Source organism: Python bivittatus, unplaced genomic scaffold (genome assembly GCF_059951505.1).
Source record: "Python bivittatus isolate LINGU-HERP-01145 unplaced genomic scaffold, Pbiv_v1 ctg000980_np1212, whole genome shotgun sequence".
NCBI lineage: Eukaryota > Metazoa > Chordata > Lepidosauria > Squamata > Pythonidae > Python > Python bivittatus.
This window is the reverse complement of record NW_028277125.1, coordinates 33024278-33048144: the sequence shown is the minus strand read 5'-3', so window position 1 is coordinate 33048144 and position 23867 is coordinate 33024278. Positions and strand designations below refer to the sequence as shown.

The 23867-nt window shown below is 37.7% G+C and overlaps 1 protein-coding gene across 2 annotated transcripts in view; it reads right to left on the bottom strand.

Annotated features, from left to right (window-relative positions):
• The window catches only part of SPSB4 (splA/ryanodine receptor domain and SOCS box containing 4), a 189912-nt gene extending 166500 nt beyond the window's left edge, over positions 1–23412 (bottom strand). For both annotated transcript variants that reach the window (XM_088132100.1, XM_088132101.1), the window contains exon 1: positions 23159–23412. The gene's annotated coding sequence lies outside the window, so the exon portion shown is untranslated. The remainder of the gene's footprint in view (positions 1–23158) is intronic.
• Between the last annotated feature and the right edge of the window lie 455 nt (positions 23413–23867).

The following is a 23867-nucleotide window of genomic DNA, read 5'->3' as shown; positions in this document are numbered from 1 at the left end:
TAAGTTACTTACAGGGAATAATTTGACTTATACAATTTAGATGTTTTGATCTGATTATAGTTCATTTCATTTGTATCTGTTTGCATCTTCATCATTTAACTGGCTAGTCTTTGACTACAAATAAAATTATCTAAAATTAAAGGCAAATTTAAAAAATGAGTGCCAAACTATCCATGAAGAGTGGATGCAGTATAAATGTTCAATTAAAATCAAAGGAACAGATGAATGTTTAAAACTTTCTCATAAACAGCCATAGCTGAGTCAGCTGTGTAACTCTCAGGAGGGAACTGCATTCAGAGAGAATACCTCACCTATAATTCTTGTCAATGTTCATGTTGTTGAATCAATGGGCTGTTAATGTCAGTGGGAAAACCATGCTGTATAGTGGAAGTAGCTGGAAAGTAGAAGAAAATACTATTGCCTCCACTTCCTCCCCATTCAGCCTGCTCAGGGGCACTGTTTCCCATCTGCCACCAGCAGCAAGATCATTGGGAGAGAGAAAACTTCTCCTGAACTTCCAGTGATTTCATTCAAGATTACTGACTTTCTGCTTCTAATGTGTGTCCATAGTGTATGTATAAAGGGCATAAGGGCTTGTATAGGGCTTAATCTGGCAAACACAACAGAAGAAAATTATATTCATCTGCTATATGCTGGTACAGGCTAAACCAATACTCTTCATATAAAGGGAATCCTTGCAGATATGTTAGCACATTCCCATGTACGTTGACTTAGAAACAAATCCACTATATTCTCTAGAACTTACTGAAAATTCAAATTGCAACCTTAAACATGTGCTATCCAGGGAATGCATATGATTGCAACTGGATTACAGCTAGGCACAAGACATATGTGTAGGAACAGATCAAGATTTTGTTAAGTCCCAGTTGAGACAAAAAGACTTTATTTTGAAGAATATGCCTGAAAGTTTCTTTGATCAGCATTTTGTTTCCTCTACTTCACCAGCTTCTTGTCACACTCCTTTTGTTTTGCAAGTTTTTAGGATAGCTGGACTCAAGGAATGAAAGAATTAATCAGAAAAGCATTTTCCTTGAAACACAAATGCCTTTGTCCATGCTCCTTCCCTCTCTCTCACACACACACATGCGTGCGCACACATACAACCCTACTAATATAAATCTTTAAAAGTATTTAAGGTACCCTTTAAATCAAGTTCTTGATGCATGTTTCTGCCCAGTAAATCTTGTGATATTGTTTTATTTTGCACTACAGCAACAAAAGTAGAGTTCTTCATACATAGATGATTGGTATCTTTTTTTTTTTCCCTAAGGAATTATGGCAACCAGGCATAAATCAGGCTTTATTACAAAAAAGGCTTTATTGTACAAATATACAAATATAACTTGGATTGTTGCATACTCAAGACTGCTTTTTTATCTGAATCATTGTCCAATGCTTATCCCTTTATATTTCTAAATGTTTGTTCAATTCCTTCTAATTACATTTCAGTTTTTAAGGTTGAAACTTTCTCTGTACTTAATAATATCTTTCTCTGCTAAACACTACATTCTTCACTTCACCACTTCTGTTATCACTTCTTTCTCACAGTGGGATATTAACAGAATTTGAGTTTGCTGTTCTACATGGCTATTACAAAAACTGCACCTATGCTACACCAGATTTGAAAAAATAATTATTTGCATCACATACACATTAATTATAGACATGAACAACACTTCCTTTAATTACAGGCTCTATAATGTTCTAAGAAATAAGTCTCTGTGTGGCATGCATTTGGGCCTATCATTTTTTAAATGCTTCATGACATATCCATAGAACTATGCAAATTCTTCAAAGAAGCACATGGCAACCTGAAAGAATGCATATGAAATACCTCTCCTCAAATCACTAAAGTCTTCATGCCTTTTTCCAGGGTGCATGACTGCTTTGTAAATTGCTGGTTGCTATCTGCCACATGTGCGTGTGAAGTGAAGATAGCTGGTAGCAACTTCCCAAAATTGGAAGATGCAGCTGTTTTAGTATTTCAAAGAAAAGATTCTTTTGAAGATTTCACAATCCTAATCTTCAACAACTTAAAATGTGGCACGTCATTTAAAATATCTTTTAATCTCTAATATTTTGAATATTTTAATTCTAAACTTTAAGAAATTAAAAGAAAATCACCGAAAAATTAACTTTTAGCCTAACAATGGAGAAAAGGTTTATCCATTATTGGTATAATTTGTGATCCCTCCCACTGCTTAGAGGATCATTTTGAGAAATTGAAAAAGTAGCACTACTTCTAATATTAAGGATTGGATCTTGTAATCTTTTTTGGAAAGGCAATTTATCTATTAATCAAAAAATGATGTACCGTACAATATGTTTCCCTTTGGCACAGATTTCATGTTATTTTACAATAGAGAATTATCATTTATTATCTTTAAGTTAGAAACTTTTATATGTTATTTATTACTTGATATATGTGATATGCTTAGATAGATTGTAATTGTTCTTTTTGCCTTACTTTAGTTAGTTATTGTTTTTTGTCTTCTATTTTTTCTCTGTCAACATTTGTGTATTTTTGTAAAAACTTTTTTATGAAATAAAATAAAAGTACTTTTTTTTTATTGTGACTCTTCCCCCCATGTTAGATTCACAATATACACTAGTATGTCTTGCAAAGCAGTGTAAACAATGATAGTACTGTTTCATTTGAGAAAGTAATGGTTCTATGGAAAAACACAACAAACTTTAGCCAAGTTTTATTAGAACCTGCTTAGAAACCTAGGCTTTGAAATCTACCTGAACATTTTAAAACACTTTCAGCAGTCTCACGTCCATGCAGCTTCATAAGCCTATTGAACCTAAGCACAGAATTGGTGTGCTCATTGCAAATCCACTGATCACGTGACTCCCGGGGGAGGTATGGCAAACTGAAAAGCCGACAACTGTGGCAAAGTTCAAGGAACCAGTGATTAGAAACCTCTCCAGATAAGGAGAGGATGGGAGATTGCCTATGTGCTGGACATGTGCCCTGGACAGCTGCTCCTCATGAGGAGACTCCAGGCTGCAGGATAACAGTTTTTTGTGGGTTTGAGCACCAGGAGATGAAGGGATTTGCCATCTTGCTTGCAACCACGGCAGAGCCTTTTAAAGGCCACTAAGATCACAAACCTCACTTTCTAATCACTTTTGGAAATTACCTATTAATAATTTTAAAGCTATTGGAAACCATCAAATGACAAGTTTGGAAAGTCTTCATCAGGTGAGTTTATCTTTAACTCTGAACAAAAGAAAAATTAATTAGAAGCTTAAGAACTTAAAGAATCTGAAATAAACATCAAAAAGCTAAATACGGTTTTGATCTTAGAAAATTATAAATCGACTAAGGGTCCAGATGAATTTGGAATATTGAAACTTTTACAATAAGATTTTGGAATTAATTATAAAGAACAAACAGCTTCTCATGGGAAATGGATTTATTTTGGTTTTTGGAAGGCATAACAGAAATAAGCAATTTCACTATTTAAAAACTGGACACTAGAGGGGACTAAAGATTTTAGGTAGAAAAAAATGCAAGGCTATAAAATGTAAAACGTTATAACAATGAAAATACTGAAGGAGACTTTTGAAGAATGGAGTCAGAAAGCAGTAACCACAATATCAACAATGTCAGTAATGATGTCTGCTTCTATGGATAGACTATGTCCAAAATATGTTATTAAAGAAACGACAAATGTAGACAAATTTTATCTGACAAGATAGAGATGGTATTTAAAGTAGATTTACAACTGACAGGTCAAGAGAATGACTTGGAAAACGGTATTTCACTGGATCTACAAAAGAAATTGGCTGATGCTTTAAAATTTAAAAGGAAAATACAAATGATAAACCAAGAGAGTGACCTGGAACAATTTTTTTCTGCTGAATTTACAGAAGAGGCTTATTTAAGTCTTGAAGAATTCTGTGTGATGGGACAAAGAAGAATGAAATCAAATCCTATGACAATATTTGAATGAACTAAAGATTAAGACTACTAGAAGTAAAAGTAAGGAATATAAAGTTGGTTTATTTGATCAAGATTAAAGCAAGAAGTTATTACTTCTGGTAACCTTTTATGGACTTTCTGCTGACACCATGACTGAAAAGATGATGCTTTATAGATTTGACTAGATAAGGGATGGATTATGGGATGAAGAGATAATTGCAACCTTAGAGGTGGCGAAGAGTCACTAAATTTGTTTATATTTGTTGTGATGAAAGTTGGAAGTCACCTCTTTATAGATTTCTTTTCTCTTCATTATATTCTTACTTTTTTCTTTTTGCTCTCTTTTTCTTTTTCCTTGTACTTTTTATCCCTTTTTTGTCTTCTCTTTCTTTAAGTTTAATTTGTATTAGATTTACAGTGATACCTCGGGATACGAACGCCTCTGCTTGCGAATTTTTCCGGTTATGACCAGCTCCGGCCCCAAAAATTTACCTTGGTTTGCGAACTCCACCTCGGGGTACGAACCGGATCGGCGGCCATTTTCCACCGTGACACGTGGTCTGTGGCCATTTTCCGCCCGTGCCACGTGGTCCGCAGCCATTTTCTGCCCATGCCACGTGGTCCGCAGCCATTTTTCCACCCGTGCCACGTGGTCCGCGGCTGTTTTTCCGGCCCTGCCGCGTGGTCCGCAGCCGTTTTCGCGCCACGCCGGGCTGTTTTCGCACCGCGCCGCGCCGCGCCGGGCCGTTTTCGCGCCGCACCGTGCCAGGCCGTTTTCGCACCGGGCCGTTTTCGCGCCGCGCCGGGCCGTTTTCGCGCCGCGCCGCACCGCACCGCACCCGGCCGTTGTCGCGCCGCACCATGCCACGCCCGGCTGCTTTCCCGCCCGACGCGTGGTCCGTGGATGCCAGAACGGATTAACGGTAATTACATTGAACCTTATGGGAAATTGCCTCGGGTTGCGACCAAATTTGGGTGGAGGGCGGAACGGATTAACCGGATTTACATTGAACCCTATGGGGAAATTTGCCTCGGGGTGCGACCAAATTTGGAGGGTGGAACGGATTAACCAGATTTACATTGAACCCTATGGGGAAATTTCCTTCGGGTTACGACCAACTCGGGATGCGCCCAGAGTCACGGAACGGATTAAGTTCGTATCCCGAGGTACCACTGTACTATTATAATTAAAATTCTTTAAAAAATTATAGCATATCTACTGATCATAATTTGTGCAATGCCTGTGGCACACACAATCTCTTGACTGTGGGCAAAATGAGCAATGGCAACTTACTTTGTTGCTTAAAGTTTAGGGAGAGATGGCAGCGTGTACTTAAAAGCAGAAGCAAATGGGCAGCCATCCAATGTTTTTCCATCCATTTGTCCAATCATCAACTCTTGACAAAATAATATAAAACAGTTGAGACAGAATTAAAAATATCTAGAATAATATCTAAAATTTTACACACGTACTCAAAAGGCCTGGTTGAAAAGGATGATCTTGGCTCAGCCTAAAGGTAGACAAGAGTAGGAATTCAATTTAGTGTAGAAGGCTTTCTCCCATACCCCCAAGAACTGGGCCTCTGAAATTGTACTGGTTTTTATGAATGCCTCTCCTGCCACTCTATTGTTTGCATAGGTTTATCCATTCCAGAAAATGGAAGTGTTTTAGTTAGTTATCTCCTAAATTGGTTAGGGTTTTAAAGGCACCATTTTCAACACTGTGTGATTGAGATAGCACATGTTGGCAAATAACTAAACAAAAAGTACCTAGAAAATAATGTGCACCCATATTATGCTCCTGCTGAATGTACAGTTCATCAAGGACACAATATGATCCCAGTATAATGCACTAAAAAGCAATCTAGCAGTTATATTTTATATAAACTGAATCTTGTGATACCCTTCAAAACTATTCCCTATATTAGCAACACTGGAAAGAAATCCTACATTCAACCCTGGCCAGCATAAACCACAGGAATTCGCCCTTTCCTTCTCCATTTCTTCCTATATAGTGTGCTACCTTTTATGCAGCATTTCAGAATGAGTGTTCAGAGGCATTGCTGATTTTAAGGCCCACTTTTAACTATTTCCAGGTATATACCGAAATCAAAATATTCATCATAGACCTTATTAAGAAATGGAAAGATAAGCTGCTGATTTTAGGAATTTGTTATCTGTTTTGATTATTATGGATCTTAATAACAAATCCATCTTCTTGTAAAATTGTATTTTCAAAGGTTTCTTTTTTTTAAGTGTTGTGAAATATACATTTAAATAGTTGAAACTCTCTGAGAAGATCTTAGAAATTCATTTTCTCACTTCCTAAGCAAAACTACATCAAAGAAGTTGGGAAAACCTGCAGTTTCCTAACTTTTCAGTTGACTTTTAACTATCTTCAGGACTCCATATGCATGACCCAAAGATGCCAAAAAATCAGTGTTACTGTGAAGCAGGTGTAGCAGATTCCAGTAGGTGTTATTACTTTGCTGTTCTGTATATCCTTGGATACTGAAGATTGCTATAAAACAGAAGCCAATAAAATTATTAAAATTCTAAGAGTTATTATTAACAGTAAAAAAAAATGGTTGCCTCTTTTTTTCATGTCTATCATCATCACCACCACCACAATGACTAGAACTTCTGCAGTTAGGCTTGGGATAGTGCGAAGGTGGAAGTTATGCTGTCACTATAGGCCAGTGTTGTCCAAACTTGGCCACTTTAAGATGAGTGGACTTCAACTCTCAGAATTCCCCAGCCAGCCATGCTGGCTGGGGAATTCTGGGAGTTGCAGTCCACTCATCTTAAAGTGGCCAAGTTTGGACAAGACTGCTATAGGCTAATTCCATTAACTCCTTCTGGAGATGTGAGTTACCCTAATAAGTTCCATTGTTCTTGTCCAGAAGATTCTGCCCAATTCAAGCTTAATACATTTGTTTCCCATCATATTTCTCTCACAATTCTACCATGCCTCATCTAAGTCCTGAACAAGATGGCTTTTGCTGCACTGTTTTTTGTGGAGCACCTGCCTGTCAATTAAATCTGCCTGATTTTTATCCATTTCACCACAGTCAGTGGCTTTCACAAAAGCTGCAGATGAGAGATACTTCAGTACTTTTATTGCTACTTTTTTCAATGTCTATTTATAATTCCTAAAGCATAAAAAAAGATAACTTTAGTTAGGCTACAAATTTAATGAACACAAATCCCTGTGAAAAGTGCAATGAGTACAATCAAGTGTCAATCTAAAGAAGACAGTACTCTATTCCTACAACTCTTGAACCTAGAGTTAGAACCAATCTCATATATAGCCACAGATGAACCACAGAGAATGACAATGCACATGTGGACCAGGTAATTACCACAGAACTTGTCACATGGAGAACATTCTAGACATACTTAATATGCTAACAAAATAATAAATCAGAAAGTATTTACATACACACAGCATTATTATCTGAAGATAAAAATTGTTACTTGATACCTACTGCATGTCAGAACCAAGCATACTGTGCAAAGTTAAGAATCTACAAAGGATAAAACTCAGTGCCAGAACTGGCAGAATCTAGTTCTTTTACGTTACAAAGGAGTTATTTGTAGTACAGAAAGAAATTATGTCTGAATTGTTCCATAAACAGAAAAAGTTTTAATTTTTAAGCCCATTTTCTTGTGGTAATGGTGATATCGGCAGTATTAACCATTTGAATTTTAAGAACAGAGCATGCAAAGCATCTTCCTTAACAGAAAAGGAGACATTGTAAATGACAAAGAGGAACAACATTTTTTAAAAAAATCCTGAAAGAAAAGAAGTTCAAAAGATTGTGTTTACTGAAAGTGGCTTTTATAACATTGCAGACAAAAACAGTAATAGAGAACATAATTTTTAAAAAATCATGTAATATTTTTACAGAAATTTCATGAACTAGCAAAAGGCTAAGGAAGATTAAAAAACAGAATGATATAAAAAGCAACTAAGCTTTTACTGTGTATAACTGATAGAAAACTGTCATTACTTTTATAATGAAGCAAGAAGCAACTTTTTTTTATTTTAATGCATTTTGATGATACTTTTAGAATAAAAGGAGAAAAAGTAATTCGGTATTTATGGTAGCAGTTTAATTAAAATGGCAGATACAAAAAAATTGTACTAATCTGTCTTCCTCCACAGAGAAATAAGTGACCAATTTGGCCTTATTATATAAACTATCCTGAAAATTAATTAATTAATTAATTATATATATATATACACACACACACACACTACTAATACTTTTCCACAAACACCAAGAAAGAGTGTTACCCATCAGATCAAAACCGAGCTAGATAAATCCCTAACCTGCATTAAAACCATTGCCAATTTAAATGACCAAATTGGGGAGAAGTATTTTAACTCCCTTTTGGCAAATCAAGAATACAGGAATCAAAATTATGATAGCATATCATATCTCTTGGCAGTATACTGTATGATCATTCTAACCAGGCCAAGGGCTACCATTTTGGGAGATACAGAGTCCCTGTCTATTTCTTCCAATTCTCCGTGATGCTGGAAGAATGATTTCAGTGATGTTCCCAAACCCATTGTAACCTCCCAAAAGGCCAGGAAGTGAAGGTATTGAACTTATGTTAGTCACTCTACTAGTCAAAGAATATTTTCCAAAATATGCAATAATAATTATTCTTATAAACAGTTACCAATTTTTTTTCTGAGAAAAAACTCTTATCCTTTGTCTTTAAGTCTAACATTATTCAAAATGTGCCACATCTTTAAAAGATCTGAATATTAACAGCAGCAATGAAGCTGCAAAGTCAGCACTAAAACTACTGTTATGTCGCATTGTGCAGTCAAGTATCATCTGCATAGCAATTTTGTGAATATTTCATGTGATAGCCTTTCCAAAAAATTGAGATCTATTTTAATGTACTCTTGATCTGAAGGGCCATGGTTTTATCAATGGAGATAAGGTTTGACTAATACCAGTAGAAATAATTTACAGCCTATAGCAGATCCTGTGAGATGCAGTTTTTCCAAAATTGTCTACAGTAAAGGATCTTTCTACTACCTGTGTGTTCAGACTTTCCCTGGGACTTTCCCTTTCAATGCGATATGGAATAATAAGGGAGGCACCACAAAGGAGTGACTCGGCCTCCTGCCAAAAGCAGCAAATCTGCATCCCATAATTTTCCCTTGGTAACATCCAGTGATTTTAAATATCTGAATTCTTATATTCCATATTCTCTGCTTTTCATAGCAGTAATCAATGAAGTAAAATAAAGGTGGCTAAGCTCCAGACATAATGATGTCGCACCACAATTTTGGATGACTAAATTGTTTCTTTTGGATGGATACGATATTGCTGTACATCAAGTACTCAACATATACATTTTTAATCACCTTTCATCAGATGTTTATGAACTTTGGTTGGCAGGGAACTAATGCTACTATATTCTACAGCTTGAAAGCAAACTGTGTGCCTCCAGGTACTGGCATCTAGTATCCTCTTCTAGCCTTGGTGTTAGGGAATGAGTGTTGTTGGATCCATTGCCTGAATGTGTCATAAACTGCGGAGAAGAAAATAGACTCTCCAGCAAGGAGAATAGCATCAGTTTGCCCAAATAAATATTATTTTCCCCTTTCCAAATTTCAAACCAGGGAGGTGGCAGAGACTGGTAACACCTAGAAATCTAGGGGTTTGTCCTTCACAGAGAAACTTTCTTATCAATCCATTTATATCCACAATTAATTTATTATTGGATACTGCTTGCTGATTGTCTGATTGTAAATTTTAGCCTGCTCTTAGATGTTATTAAACATAGATTAATTGGCTAAGTTTAGGGGTCTCTAATGTTTTAAAGCTGGTGGGTACTATGTATGTTGACAAAATATGGTGGATGGTATTGTAAAATGATGCTGGAGGATTTGCCCATTCACCAAATGGTTGCCAACAGGGGAGACGGGGCACACATATCCAGTCACAAATCACTGATTTACCAGAATGTAATCTGCTATCCCCTCTAGTCCTCTTCCCAGAATACACTTTCCAGTATTCCTGTTTACTCTTATCCTTTTGTCTAAATAAATCCAAGCTAAGCAAAGGACTGGAACTCTCCAGTATTTTACAGTCTAAGAAAGCTTATGTGATCCATCTGGATCCAGAGGTATTCTTGGAATAAAAGATTATGTTGGAAGCTGGTGCTTTGTTTACAGAATACCAGCTTCTTGTTAGTTTAAATTAAATTATTTTTCAAATTGTATTAGAAAGCTTGGCGGGCCCCAAAAGTATATCCCATTTAAATCAAACACCAGGCCTAGTGAGGCTCTAGCATCATTTCTTCATATTTTACTACAACTCTCCATCACAAGATGTTCTATCAGAAATTATCCCATCACCGTTAATATGGACAACATTGCTAGATAACATTAAAATAGAAAGGGCTATTTTAAATGGTTAGATGAAAGGGATTGTAAAAAAATATCCATTAATTTTATTTCAGTACCATTCTCTAATGAGCAGAGAGGTAATGCTGTAAATGCACTTCAAATTCAATTGAAATAATCTTCCTTTTATTAAAGTTTCAAGAAATTGTTAGCCAGCCTCTCTCTTACAAACACCAATCTCATCTAGAGGAAGAAGAATAAATCCCAGGGGCCTTTACAAGTTGAAGTATTACCTAACTAACTCAAAGAAAATCATATTATTCTAAAACTGTGGGGGGTTTTACTTCTGCAATTAGTAAGAGATTGTTATAGATAAATGCAACACACCTTTTGATGTGCTATTAAATTTTGTTCTTCTACAATTCTTTTCCAAGCCATTTAATAACCAAAAATCAACTTGCTAAAATGTAGCCTGCTGTTTCCTTGAAATTATACAAATATTTCTTGTTAGACAAAATCCTGTAATACTTTGGAGAATAAAAAGAAGATTGAAATCCTCCTTATACTCTACTCTTCATACTATTCCAGCTGCATATCCTCCCTTACCAGGGAAGCAGAATATTATGTATATGACTAGTAACTGATTCATCTTACAATCTTATTCTTACAATGATACCACTCCAAGTAGTAGAATGTCATATTCTACACCTAAGAACATAGGAACAGCCCTGCTGGATCATCTTACACTAGTATTTTGTTTTTCAGAGTAGCTATCCAGATGTCTCCATGTCACAAACAAGACATGGAGACATAGCCCTTCCCTCTGCTTTTTCCCTGCAAGTGGTATTGGGAAGCATGTTACCACATCTCAGAAAAGATACTGAATCTTCAAGGTCTGTCATTCATGGATTTATCCAATCCCCTTTTAAAGCTATTACCACATCTTGTGACAATCAGTTCCACAGCTTAATTATACATTGTATGAAGAAATGCTTCCTGTTAAATGCCCTTCCATACAGCTTCACTGGATTGCCCCTGGCCCTATTGTTTTGAGAAAGACAAATTATCTATTTTTTTCCATGACTTGCATGGTTTTATACCCCTCAATCATGTCCTCCCTTACTGGCCTTTTTCCTAAACTAGTTATTCATACACACTCCCAATCATTTTGATCACATTTTCTGCATTTTTACAGCTCTATCCTAACATTTTACAAATATACTACTACGAACTATATACAGTTTTCAAAAGCAGACATATCACAGATACTAAAGGGCATCACAATGTTGGCAATTTTATTTTCAGTCCCTTTCCTAACAGTCACTGGTATGGAATGTTTCATTTTCACAACTCCACACACTGAGTTGATATGTCCACTGAGCTGGCTACAATGAGCTCAAGTTCTTTTTGCTGCTTAATTACAGACAGCTCATACTCCATCAATGTATATTGAAGTTAAGGACTTTTGCCTCAATTTACTCTTTACACTTAATAAAACTGAGCTGCATTTGCATTTGGTTGACAATTCAATCAGTTTAAAATTCTGTTACCAGAAGAAAGACTTCTTGACTTTCATAGTTTAATGGACACTATTAGAAAGCCATCATGGTGACTTCCTGGATTGGAGTAGTCCTTTCTTACATTGTGGAATTCATTCTAGTTGCCAAAGCTCAAATACAGTGGTTTCAAATAACCTCCATGACAATGAAGAGATTTGGTCCTCTTTCAGTGTCTTTTTTATTGTCATGTTTATCATCTTTTTTATTGTTAGCCATCCTGAATGCTCTATGACCAGAAAGGCCAAACAACAATGGTATGAATAAGTGAATATCCAATGCTTTATACCTTTTCTTTTATCAAAGGGCAGAGGATGCAATAATCACAATATAAATCCAGGAAACTTCTGTGATACGAAAGATAGACTTGCTCATTCCACCCCACTTCCTTTCAAGAAAATTTTAGCTTCAGCAGCAGAGATGGGGGCATAAATTAGCAAATAACTAAGTACCTATTTGTTTAACCATTGATTATTGAATAAAGTAAAATTGGCTGGATTCACACTTCACACTAAGGCACAAGTGAGGAATTGTAAACCAAAAAACTGGGATCACGCAAGCTGAACTAAAACTGAGCAAACCATGTCCATGGCATAACAAAATTTGTAAAGCCCTGCCAATATTCTTTTATATTATGCTGTTTCCTTCTCAGCAGTGGGGAGGCCTATGTCACCATGTCTTGTTTGTGAACAGACACATCTGGGTGGCTACTCTGAAAAATGAAAGTCAGTTCACCTGTCAGTCTTTTTCAAGCAAGCACACTGTAAATTTAATCAACTATTTCATACACAGCAGACTAAAATGTTTATCATACTTATTTCACTTTAGAGACCACTGGCTTCTAGATAACATTACCGTTGAATGGAAACAAAAGCTTCAAGACAGCTAAATAGGTTTAAATCCCTTGGTGTCAAACATGAAAGCATGCAGATAAAAATAATAAAACCACTTTGGATTCAATTTTTTTAAAAAACAAAACCTACCTCTGACAAATGCAGAATATTTGCTGGCACTCACACTCTACATTTCCCCTAACCTGACATTCTCTAGTAACAATTAACCAATAGCTTTATAAATAGAAAACAAGAGACTCAGAGAAAGAAATGAACCTTCGAGTAAAATATATCTATACATCTTATCAGAAACATCCAATTTATACTATAAAGAATAAAGCAGTGCAGCAGAACAGGTCCTTAGATTACTTGAGACCACTGCCTAATGTAAAATGTCTTTTGTTCTTCATCTGAATATAACAGTTAACTTGACCAATAATGGTTCAAAGACATTTTTCATACATACATACATACATACATACATACATACATACATACATACATACATACATACCTTGTTTGCAGTCTCATTAGTTCCATAGCTTTCGGGATATATAATCTGAGGTGGGAAGGGAGTGAGGTGTATTGCGTTTTGAATAAAGCCAAATCATTCCAGTCAGTGTAATTACTCTGGATTTTGTAAACTGCAAGTAATTACAGGGCCTACATTGGCCTGTAAATGAGACGTTTCTGCAGAGTTGTTTGAAACAATTGTAGGCACAACCATATTGCTATGCATTGGTCTGCTAATCTAGATTTCACATTTTATGTAATTTATAGTCTTAGACCATTTTTATGATTATTCTTATGCTTGTGTTTTATAACACCTTTCAAGACAGTTATAACACAACATCTCTATATTATCCCCTAGTGCACTCTTCAGGCTATAAGAAGCTGCTAAGCTATCCAAAATTTGTTAATTGGTTACTATTAAAATGGAACCATCTGAACCCATACTTGGATATTGAACCCATGCTTGGTTTACATAACTGAGCAGGTGAAATAAAAGACAGCGCTAGATGAATGTTTTCACCCATAAATAAGTCCTACTTCTAAGATCATGCCATCCTGACTATAGATATCTATGCATAAGCTTCCACACAAATCCTACTTTGTGCATTTTGAGAAGTAGTATATCTCAGTAGTAGAACAAATTATTTGGCTGCACAAATTCCAGGTTCCATCCTCAAGACCATGAAGAGGCACCATCAATGTAAAAACCCATTGGATTAGATGGGTGAATAGTCTGATTCAGTTTAATGATCTGATTCAGTTTCTGAAATTAATCATTTTGAGTGTTCAAAAGAACTTTAGTCATCTTTTTAGAATCATACCACATTCATTTTATTTGGGGAGAGCAGCGTCCAGTTTGGAGAGGTCAAGAACTGATTTATGTTTGTTCCATACCATATAGAATTCAATAGAATCTCTTAAGCAACTTATCGCCTATTTCTCTAGAAAACATACTCCCACTACAACAAGCTAAATTACCCACTTTCTAATCCCTATCTCCAAAACAGATCAGCCTCTTCTTATATCTCCCTTCTAATATCTTATTAGATACTAATTTTCTCCCCATCAAAGCATCTACTCTCTCCCCACTATCTCCAACAGGTGCTGGTCCTCTCTGAATACTGTTTATGTTGTGATTTGTTGTAACTAGCTGATAAAGAATGTATTAAATTATTCTAATCTCTGATTTGTTGCCTACTTGCTCTTTCTCCACTTAGATGTTATATAATACTATTTTTTTAAAACAAAAAATATTGTTAAAAACCCTGATATCTATCCATTCAGTTATATGGACATGAAAAATAAGAACATTTTTTTAAAAAAAACTAGACTACTAAAAGTTAATCTACCTATCCTTAATGGAGAAGAGCAACAAGAATTCTTGTCACTGCTTCCTCTGGGACCTTAAAGCTCATCTTTAAGGCCTCAGAGGAAGCTCATCTTAACCTCGCCCTAAAAGCTTTCATAAAAAATGTGGAATGGGACTAATCTGTGATTTTAGATTATACAGAATTGCTAAATCAGATCAATCCCTGGAATTAATGCATCAAAGATGAAAACATAACTAACCAAATACAATTATCCACTGAAATTACAAGCAGGATATATTTGCTCAGAAAAGGTTGTACCTATTTATATAAAGCACAGTTAAACTATGGATTTCATTGTCAAAATGGTCCACAATTTAGATAGTTTTAAAAAGAAACAAATTCATGGAGGATCAGTCCTTATGTGAACAGAAGCTGAGGCCATCTCTACATGGTGCAAAGATAAATATGACATCTTGCTGCAAATTTGAGAACATACTATTTAAAGGCAGATGTTTACAAATTCAAAATGTGAAAATAATAAATATGGTGTGCCCAAAAGTCTGCACACCCTATCAGTCAGTACTATGTAACACTTTTGGCAGAAATAATAGCTTCCAAACATTTCCTGCAGGCAGCTACAATGAGCGAACACTTTATTACAGTCCAAGACCAGATTGTAAAATTTAAAACAACCAAATACAATTTGAGAGTGCAATAAAATCTCATTAATTAAGTAAATCACCTACTTCTGTTATTGGTCTGAACATAGTAAAGTTTTATGGCTTGGGCATAGAATTTAGCTATTGTATAAGTAATCCTGCGATGAGTCCTATTCCTCCTTTTAAATATTTTTTCCTACTTTTCCTATACCAAATCTGGAAATACTGTTTATCATGTTGGTTAGTTAATTAAATGAGAAAGAGTTTTTTTTTTTAAAAAGCAAGCAATTCTCTGCCCTCCAAGTCTTTACTACAAAATGGGGAAAAAGCTCAGACTCTTCAATTGACCAACTTTGCTTTATTGGTTTACTCATTCCAGGGCAAGAGGTCAAATGGGAAAATCAGAGAGGCCACCTGTTTGTTGTTTTGAAACTACCAGTGATGTCAGTATCTTTAATTGAGAAATTCTGCTAGAGAGAGGGTAATCACATTTCCTATGCAGACCACATGCAGTGGAGAATCTGAAAACAAGCTTCCATTCAAACATCTTCCTTGCACAATAGCTTGAATTGTTGAATGGAACCAAGAGAGAGGGAGAGAGCAGCTGTAATCAGAAACTGACTTAGATCCAATATGCATAAATATTATGATAAAAAACGGTAGACAGAAATGTGTTTGCTTAAATCAAATAGACTAAATCAATATCTAATCCAATTCTACTTCATCTGGATCAATAATTTCAAGGATAAATCCACAGTCACGCAATCCCAGTACTAAGCTTTAAGTTGCCTTTGTCTTGTTAAGTCTGTGAGCTTCAGTCCATTTAGTGTTTTGCTTCTGTGGTCTTACAATTAATGAAGAAAAACCTTGCTTACATCAAGGTGTCCTTGTAAAGAGTCCACATTGTATTAGGATTGGGATATTGTTTTTATCAGAGTATTATGTAAAAAGAGTAACCAACCTAGAAATACTGTATCAAGTTGTTCTATTAATTTTAAATCTCCTGCTAGTCAAACATGACTTCCGATGGCTACATGGACATGTCCCTCTTATTTAACCATATGGAGATGGTGAACCACTACCTTCTTCCTGGATGTTTCTTCAATTTCCTATTCTAGTCTACAACCTCAAGTTTTCCTGACAGTCTGCTGTCCAATTACTAACCAGGCCTGAACCTGCTTAGTTTCTTCAACATCAGGCAATATTAGTAGGTGCTGCCACCTGTTGTGATTCTTTTAAATATAAAAGCAATTGGATAAATTTAGTCCAATTTAAACAGGTATAGTGCTCTGTTCAGAATCACATAGGAATAATAGAAAAAACCATTATGATGAGTTTGCTGTGTTAAGTTTGAAAGCATGTTAATTCATGGGGGGGGGGGGGGGAGAAGGCAGACCTCAATGGAAGTATTCAAAGTAAAAAGCAATGCCCCCAGGCCTTTGGAAACTTCTTCTAGAAATAAAATGGGGCTTCTATGGCTACAAAATTAACCATGGACAACTGTTAAATTGTTGTTGGTTTATGTCTGCATGGGATCATGACACTTTGGGATTGAGAAGTATACATTTTTTCTTCTGCAAACAGTTCTTCTCTAGCTGTGAGAATTCCAAGAATGATGGCAGAGGAGATTGATGTAGCACGTCTTCTCACTTCCCTCATGAGTAAAAACTACATGCTTTATAAATTCTTGAAAAGCTTCAATATAATATGTGGATGTAAAAAAATAGGTCAATGTTGAGAGATGGCCAGATACTGATTCTTCTGTGACATCCCAATTCAAAACAATCTGCTACTATCAGAAGTGAAAGCTCTGTAGATTCTGTACAACCCAATTGCCAAACTTCAGTATGTTATTTCATTTTATGCCTCCTCTTTCCTTTTGTACATGAATATCTTCTCACTCTTCCAAGTTTTAGAAGTTTGTATTTCTGATTTACAACTGTGGTTTAGAACTACGAAACAAAAACTGCTGTCAAACAATGACTGAAAATCAGATATTGAAATGGGGCTGATGATGTACCATCAGGTTGATGTCAGCTCTTAACCAGGACAGATTTTGGTTAAGATAAATAGTTTTTGTCCAGAGTGATCTGTCCCCAACCTGGTCCTTCAGATTGCCCAATGGTGTACCCACTGCCGCTGTAATTGAATCCATCCATCTTGCTGCTAGTCATCCTCTTTTTCTTTCTTTCCAGCCTTCCCAGCATTATAGACTTCTCCAGAGCTGGGTCTTTGCATGTGTCCAAAATATAATTTGAACCTAGTCATTTGGCCTCAAGTGAGAACTCTGAGTTGATTTGTCCTAAGACCCATGTGTTTGTTTTCTTGCCTAACCATGGTATTCTCGAGAGTCTTCTCCAAGATCAAAGTTCAAAAGCACAATACTCTTTCTAGTCTACTTCAATTTGCACTTTCATAGATGGACACAGAGAACACCAGCCCCATTCTGATCTTTGCAAGTACTCCTGTATTCCTGCACATTATGCTGCCTTTGCTATTGTTACTAAAGTGATCATCTGCTTCCAGCATCTTTCTATACTACTGCTGCCCAATATAGGTTTCTGCTTGCTATAGATGGGCAGCTGTGACAATCTTCATGCCTTGGGTGACCCTCCTGGGATTATATACGGTCAGCATACACTCCTGGCATTCTTTGCTCATCCTTCCGAGGAAGGCACACACACACAGTTGCCAGAAGGAGACAGAACAGCAGGACTTGAGGAGATTGAACTGGGTTTACAATTGCACATTACAGTGGGGAGGTTTTTGATTTCTGACCAAAATATTTAATTAATCACCTCCGCATTCAGAGTAGTCTCCCCAAACTGGCAGTGGGACTCTTTTGCAACTTCAATACGTCTAGAGAATATTAGGTTGAGAGAGGCTTGATTTAGGCAATTACGTAACAGCTGAAAAGAGTCTGCATACTACCATAGTCCAACCATTTTCAGACCTGATTACTACCACCACATATCAGTAGTAACAAAACATTATGAACATTCCTTTACAAGGAATAAAATATTACACAATATGTACTGTAATTGTGTCAGAAATAAAATAAATATGAACCAATAGTTGAGAATGTTAAATGCTAAAATATTCTATTCAGTTGCAGCTTGGATCCTGAACTCTAATTGAACATCATTCATAAGCCCTTTTTTTTCCTTTTAAATTGACTCATTAAAAACTACAGAAAAAGAAAAAAATAGGATGGAAATGATAATCAAACATATTGAACAGAGCCAAAACCTAAACGGAGTTCACTAGAATACAGATTTAGAAAACTAGGTTATGAATATTGAACATTAAAATGACTTTACTGAGAAGAAATGTAATATAAGCTCTCCTAACTGGAATTGCTGCTTCTTAGAAATAACTGATTTGCATAGTATTGTTGTGATTTGGGGAGGAAGGAAGGGGGAGAGCTGCTTAATCTTTGGGGCTGACATGCAGGGAGGGGGTATTTTTCTTCGTTGGTGAGGTGTTGTGACTACTTCTTCATTGGAATAAATGTTTGCCTTAACCCTCCTCTTAGTTCTTAAACTTTGGGTCTTGTAGGACAAATTCAAGTCTGAGGGTTTTGCAGCTCTCCATCAGAAGTCCAGGGGAAAGGAGAAGGGTTGAAATTGACAAGAGTTTTGTCATTCTCTCTTTCTCTCCAGCATAAAAGGACCTTGCTTGTTTAACTGTTTTGTTACTGCAGGACACGCAGTAGCTCAGGGTGAAAGACTGATTGTCGGTTCTTGTTTTCAACATATCAAGCCAGCAAAAGGCAATAAAAAAAGTACCATCAAGCACTTTTGAAGGTGACGGAGATATGAAAGTGCCTTTACTGATAGTACTCTGGTGTACCCCATTCAAAGCAACTGGACTTAGAGTTACACACATACTTCAATGAACTTTCTAAAATTTGGGGCTAATCACTTTCATTTAGCTATCTCACATAGTTCTGTCAGAATTTGTCTCACGTCTGTGAGATGGGCAGCTGTATAAATTTGATAGATAGACAGATAGACAGATAGACAGACAGACAGACAGACAGACAGATAGGAGGTAAGGGTCATTTAGAGAGCCAAGAATGATTAAAACTAAGAAGGTTCAGGTTCAAATCCCCATTTCTGCCATAAAGCTCTCTGAATGACTGGAGTTCTGTCATTCTTTCTCTGCCTAATCTACATCATAGAGTTGTTATGTGGTTAAAATGGGCATGGGCATTTTCAGGAAGAAAGGTGGGCTATAAATATAAATAAATAAAATACATAATGAAATAAGTGCCTTAGTGAGCTCCTTGAAGAAAAATTGAGTTTAAAATAGCTAAATAATAAAGTCTTAGTAACCAAAGTGCCGTGCGAGGCAGCGTCCACTGCAAACAGGGTAACAATTGTCTGCTGTTAAAACCCATAGAGGGAGATCCTAGAGCTACAATGAACCACAAACTCAGAAAATAATGGCTTTACCTAAACCTGGATGCAGAACTAGAATTTGATTTTGGCTCATCCAAACTAGCATTAGCTAGTACAAACCAGATGCACACATATAGATGTAGCAAGAAGCTCCCATTTGTTCAAAACTGCAACCAGAAACTTTTTTTTTCCACATATGAAGGAAAAGAAAAGAATTGTAAAACAAAACTTGTCCTCAGAATTCCACATCATCACCAGCCATTTATCTGAACCTTACACTGAAGTGAGCCTGTGATTTAGATATGTTATCGACGGATATATTTACCAAAGATATATTTAGGACAGTGCTGTCAGTTCACATTAAAAAAAAAACAGCCTTATATAAGAAGAACTCTGATGAAATGATACAAGATTATTTTAATAGACCATATTTCAAAATTCATCTTACTACAGGATTTTTTTTCTCCTGACTCTATTCTGTATAACTGAATAGGCAATTATGTTTTATTAGTAGGCACGTTTGCAATTTTAATCATCTATAGTTGGGAAACAGCTTTATAAAGGACCAAACAAAATGACAGAAAGTGTGCAAGTTTTTGAAATCTCCAGCAATAGTAAACCAACATCAGCTGCTTTGGACATTCATAACCAATAAGATATCTGACGAAATTGAAGCAAATTGTTTTTATGATTATAAAATATGTTACTTGAATAACTAACAATAACTTACATAGGTTAAAAGAGGTATTCCATCCCCCCCAAAAGATACATTTAAAGTTAGCCATAAACCAGTTATATTGAAATAAACAGAAAATTGTTTATTATAAATCTCCCTTTGATGCAAGTTCTACTTCTGCTGGCTTTGATAATTGGTAACTCAATCTTGAAAAATTGGTGTACACACAGCACAACTAGGTCAGGTAAAGATGTGACTCATACAACATCCTAAGGTAGCTTTTTGTTTGCTTGGCCTGCAGTACAAACCAGCCTACCTGGTTAGTTTATCTTTAATTCAGAAACTAGACTGAGTATATAGTGTGAATGAAGCCATTGTGTCTATATTTTATTTATTTTGGTCCCAGAGTTAACAGTAAAGATAACAACAACAGAATACAAAAAAGACTGCCTCACCAAACCAGGATGCTCAGACTCAACTATCATGAGTACTCCATGAGGACTAGTTCATTAGCCCAAGGGCAGCAACTATGAAGACTCTTCATATATTGATATAAAAGTCTTTAGTCACTCCAGCAGACACAAGACACCTGCTGCTGGCAGCCAGGGGAGGCTCTAGCAGTGGTGGGAACAGGCATGTGGGTAAAAGCAGCCTGCTGTGGGACTAGAAGCCTGCTGTGTCTGGATGTTGTTGTTCTTTTTCCCTTTTCAGTCCAGAGTCTGTTCTGAATCTGTTGCATGCCACAGCCTTGAGCATTTCAGCCCGTTGGCTGGAGCTCAGCTGCAGCTCCAGGAAGGATCCACAGCACCTGGCTGAGACTGACAAGCTGCTGCCCTAATCTCAACAGCCCTTCTCTGACTGAGTAAGTGGTGAGTGAGTGGCTTTCTGCTGCTGTAGCCGGCAGGCAAGCCCCCCCCCCCCTTTCTTCCCTCTGTCCTTGTCTCTGCCAGTCCATCCATCTTGCTTGCTGCACCCACTGAAATAGACAGGAAGCAAAGCTGCTGACTTTTGGGCTAGCCGAGACATACAAGCTTACTTCTTCCTCTAAGTATTGTTCAGGCCACTGAAAATTATCTAAAAGGCCATGACTTTGAATCACCTGACCTAAATCATGTTCTAAGGTCAGCCGAGCCCCACTTGAAGGTCTGTCTTACAGGGCGGAGACTAGGACTAAGGTCTTTTCAGTGATGCTGCCCCGTATGTAGACCTCTCCCAGGAAACCTTAGCCTGACCTCAGTACTACTAAGCCTTGAAAGGCATATTTGCTCACACAGGTGTTACTAGGATAGCAGTTGCCCCAGCATCTTAAATGTTACATGCTTGTTGTATTATGCTTTTTACTGTAGATGGCTTTTTTCCTATGTTTTTCCTCTGGACTCTGCTAGAAGGAACAGCGAAGAGCAGCATAAAAATCAAATAAATAAAACCACAATCCTTTGCATGCACACCAAGACTTACACTGAAATAACACTGTACACATTTCAACCTATGAAAGAGTACACACTGATTATAATCCTGGACATGGACATGCTTATAGCATAAGTAAATAAACCAGCCCAAGGGTAAACTCACTGGTCGAATGTACATGCTGCACTCTGCCATGGTTTATTAGGCCATGGTTTACTGAATAAACGATAATTGGCTGAGTGACCAGAATGAAACCAGACTTTGGTGTAGTGCAATATGTGAACTCAGTCTAATGAAAGATTGGATGTACAAGCGTAGGAGGGAGAAAAGAAAAGTCCCCATATCAGGTGAAAGGCTTAATCACCAATTGACCGAAATATGGTCAGTACCCTGAAAAGCTTCCACACAGGAAAAGAGCAGAAAATCTGTGCCTTCATTTTTGCCTGTAGCAATAGCATGATGCTGGTAGAGCTGCTCTTGACATTCATCATCCCCAGCTTTTAAGTCAGCCCTTCATCCGTCTAGCACATACAAGTTGGAAATGCCAGCAATTATGTGACTTAGCAGATCCACTGGAAAACTTTTTCCCATACTGTATGCTTCTAGCCAGAGGAATACAATCATAAAAAGAAATTCAGAAGGGCAGCAGGGAGAGAAACTTCAAGGCAACCATTTATAAAAGCACAGATATAGAGGAGAAAGAGTTTTGCGGATTCTCGGGAGATCAATTGGTTTATCTATCAAGACATGAACTCACTTATGATTTGGGAGGAAAAAAATCCTGTTGAAACAATGATGGATTTCACTCCACTATTGTACTTTAAGTCACATAAAGAAGAGAGAGAGATTTTTCTCGGTAGTCACAGGGCTGTGGCTTAGTTCCTACAGGGCTTTGACATCTAAAACCAAAAGAAAAACAAAATCATGGGATTGATGCGGGTTTTTCAAGACACACTGACAAACAGCAACTCCAAACCACCTTTGCCAGCGTCGCTTGAGCCTCTGAGCAGAGAATGTGACCACGATCAACTCTAAACCTGGACGATCCGGCAAGGTAAAGAGACCGCCCCCCCGCAAAACAGCCTTTGCATTCCACCACCCTGCATCCAGACAGGAGCAAGAAGACCGCCGACCACCGCTGCTTCCAAACTTTCAAGGACAACAGCGAGACCGCCCTTCCCCCTTCCCCTGCCTCGGGCTCCTTCTTCCCCCGGGTTCTGAGCTTGGGATCTGCTGAACCCCGGAGCCCCAACTCAAGACGAAGAAGGGAGTGGCTGCCTCCACACCCGCCCGCGCGCTCGCCTGTCTCCCGAGCCACACGCGCTCATTTTCCAGGGGAAATGGCAGGGCCGGCAGCAGCAGAGCAACAGATCAGAGTAAGACCCTTCCTACACACACGCACACATCCACCCAGCCGCCCGCGGTAAAAAGATTCCAGACAAGGGCGGGCACGCCAAAGAGTAAGTCGCTCACCGCGCGATCCTGCACTGGAGCTTGCGGGAGCAGCGTCCTTGCGGCCAACCTCGCACCAGGAGCTCCGTGCCGAACTTCATCTGCCGCCCTTACGGCCGCCGTAAGTCTTTTTCCCTGCGCGTCCTTGTCTGCCCTGGCTTATGAAGTCAGATCCGAAAGCGCCCGGGGTGAAAGAAAATACGGGACTTAAGATCCGCTGCCTTCGCTACTCCGCCCTGCTGCCATCGCCACCCACCAGTCACGGTAGAACGAGGAGCTGCGGATGGACCGCACAAATCGCTCCCACGGGGTCCTAGCGCCGGCCTTTTCCTTCGGAAGAGTCCGTAAGGAGCGACGGAGAGGCTTGACTTCGCTCAGAATGGATTGGCATACACGGGCAGCTCGGAAATTTGAGGACTGCTGCAATAGAGTAGGAATTAAAATCGGTTCGCCTCACTTGGATTTCACCTTGGAAACTGCTCATCAGGTTTCTCAAGAATGAGCAGTGCCACATCCTTGGGCAACCCTTGTCCTTCCTGGCTGATTAAATAGGCCAGATGGGGACTAGCTCCATGCTTAGGGGAGATGTGGAATGTGTCCCTGAGAACTAAAAGGAAGTGATTATACGAACTTTATTGAAAACATTCTTCTTTTACATAAAATAGCTTTTCAGTTATAGGCCTCTTGAGAATAAGGTAGTTGCTTAATTATCTTGGAAGACTTAGAGGCT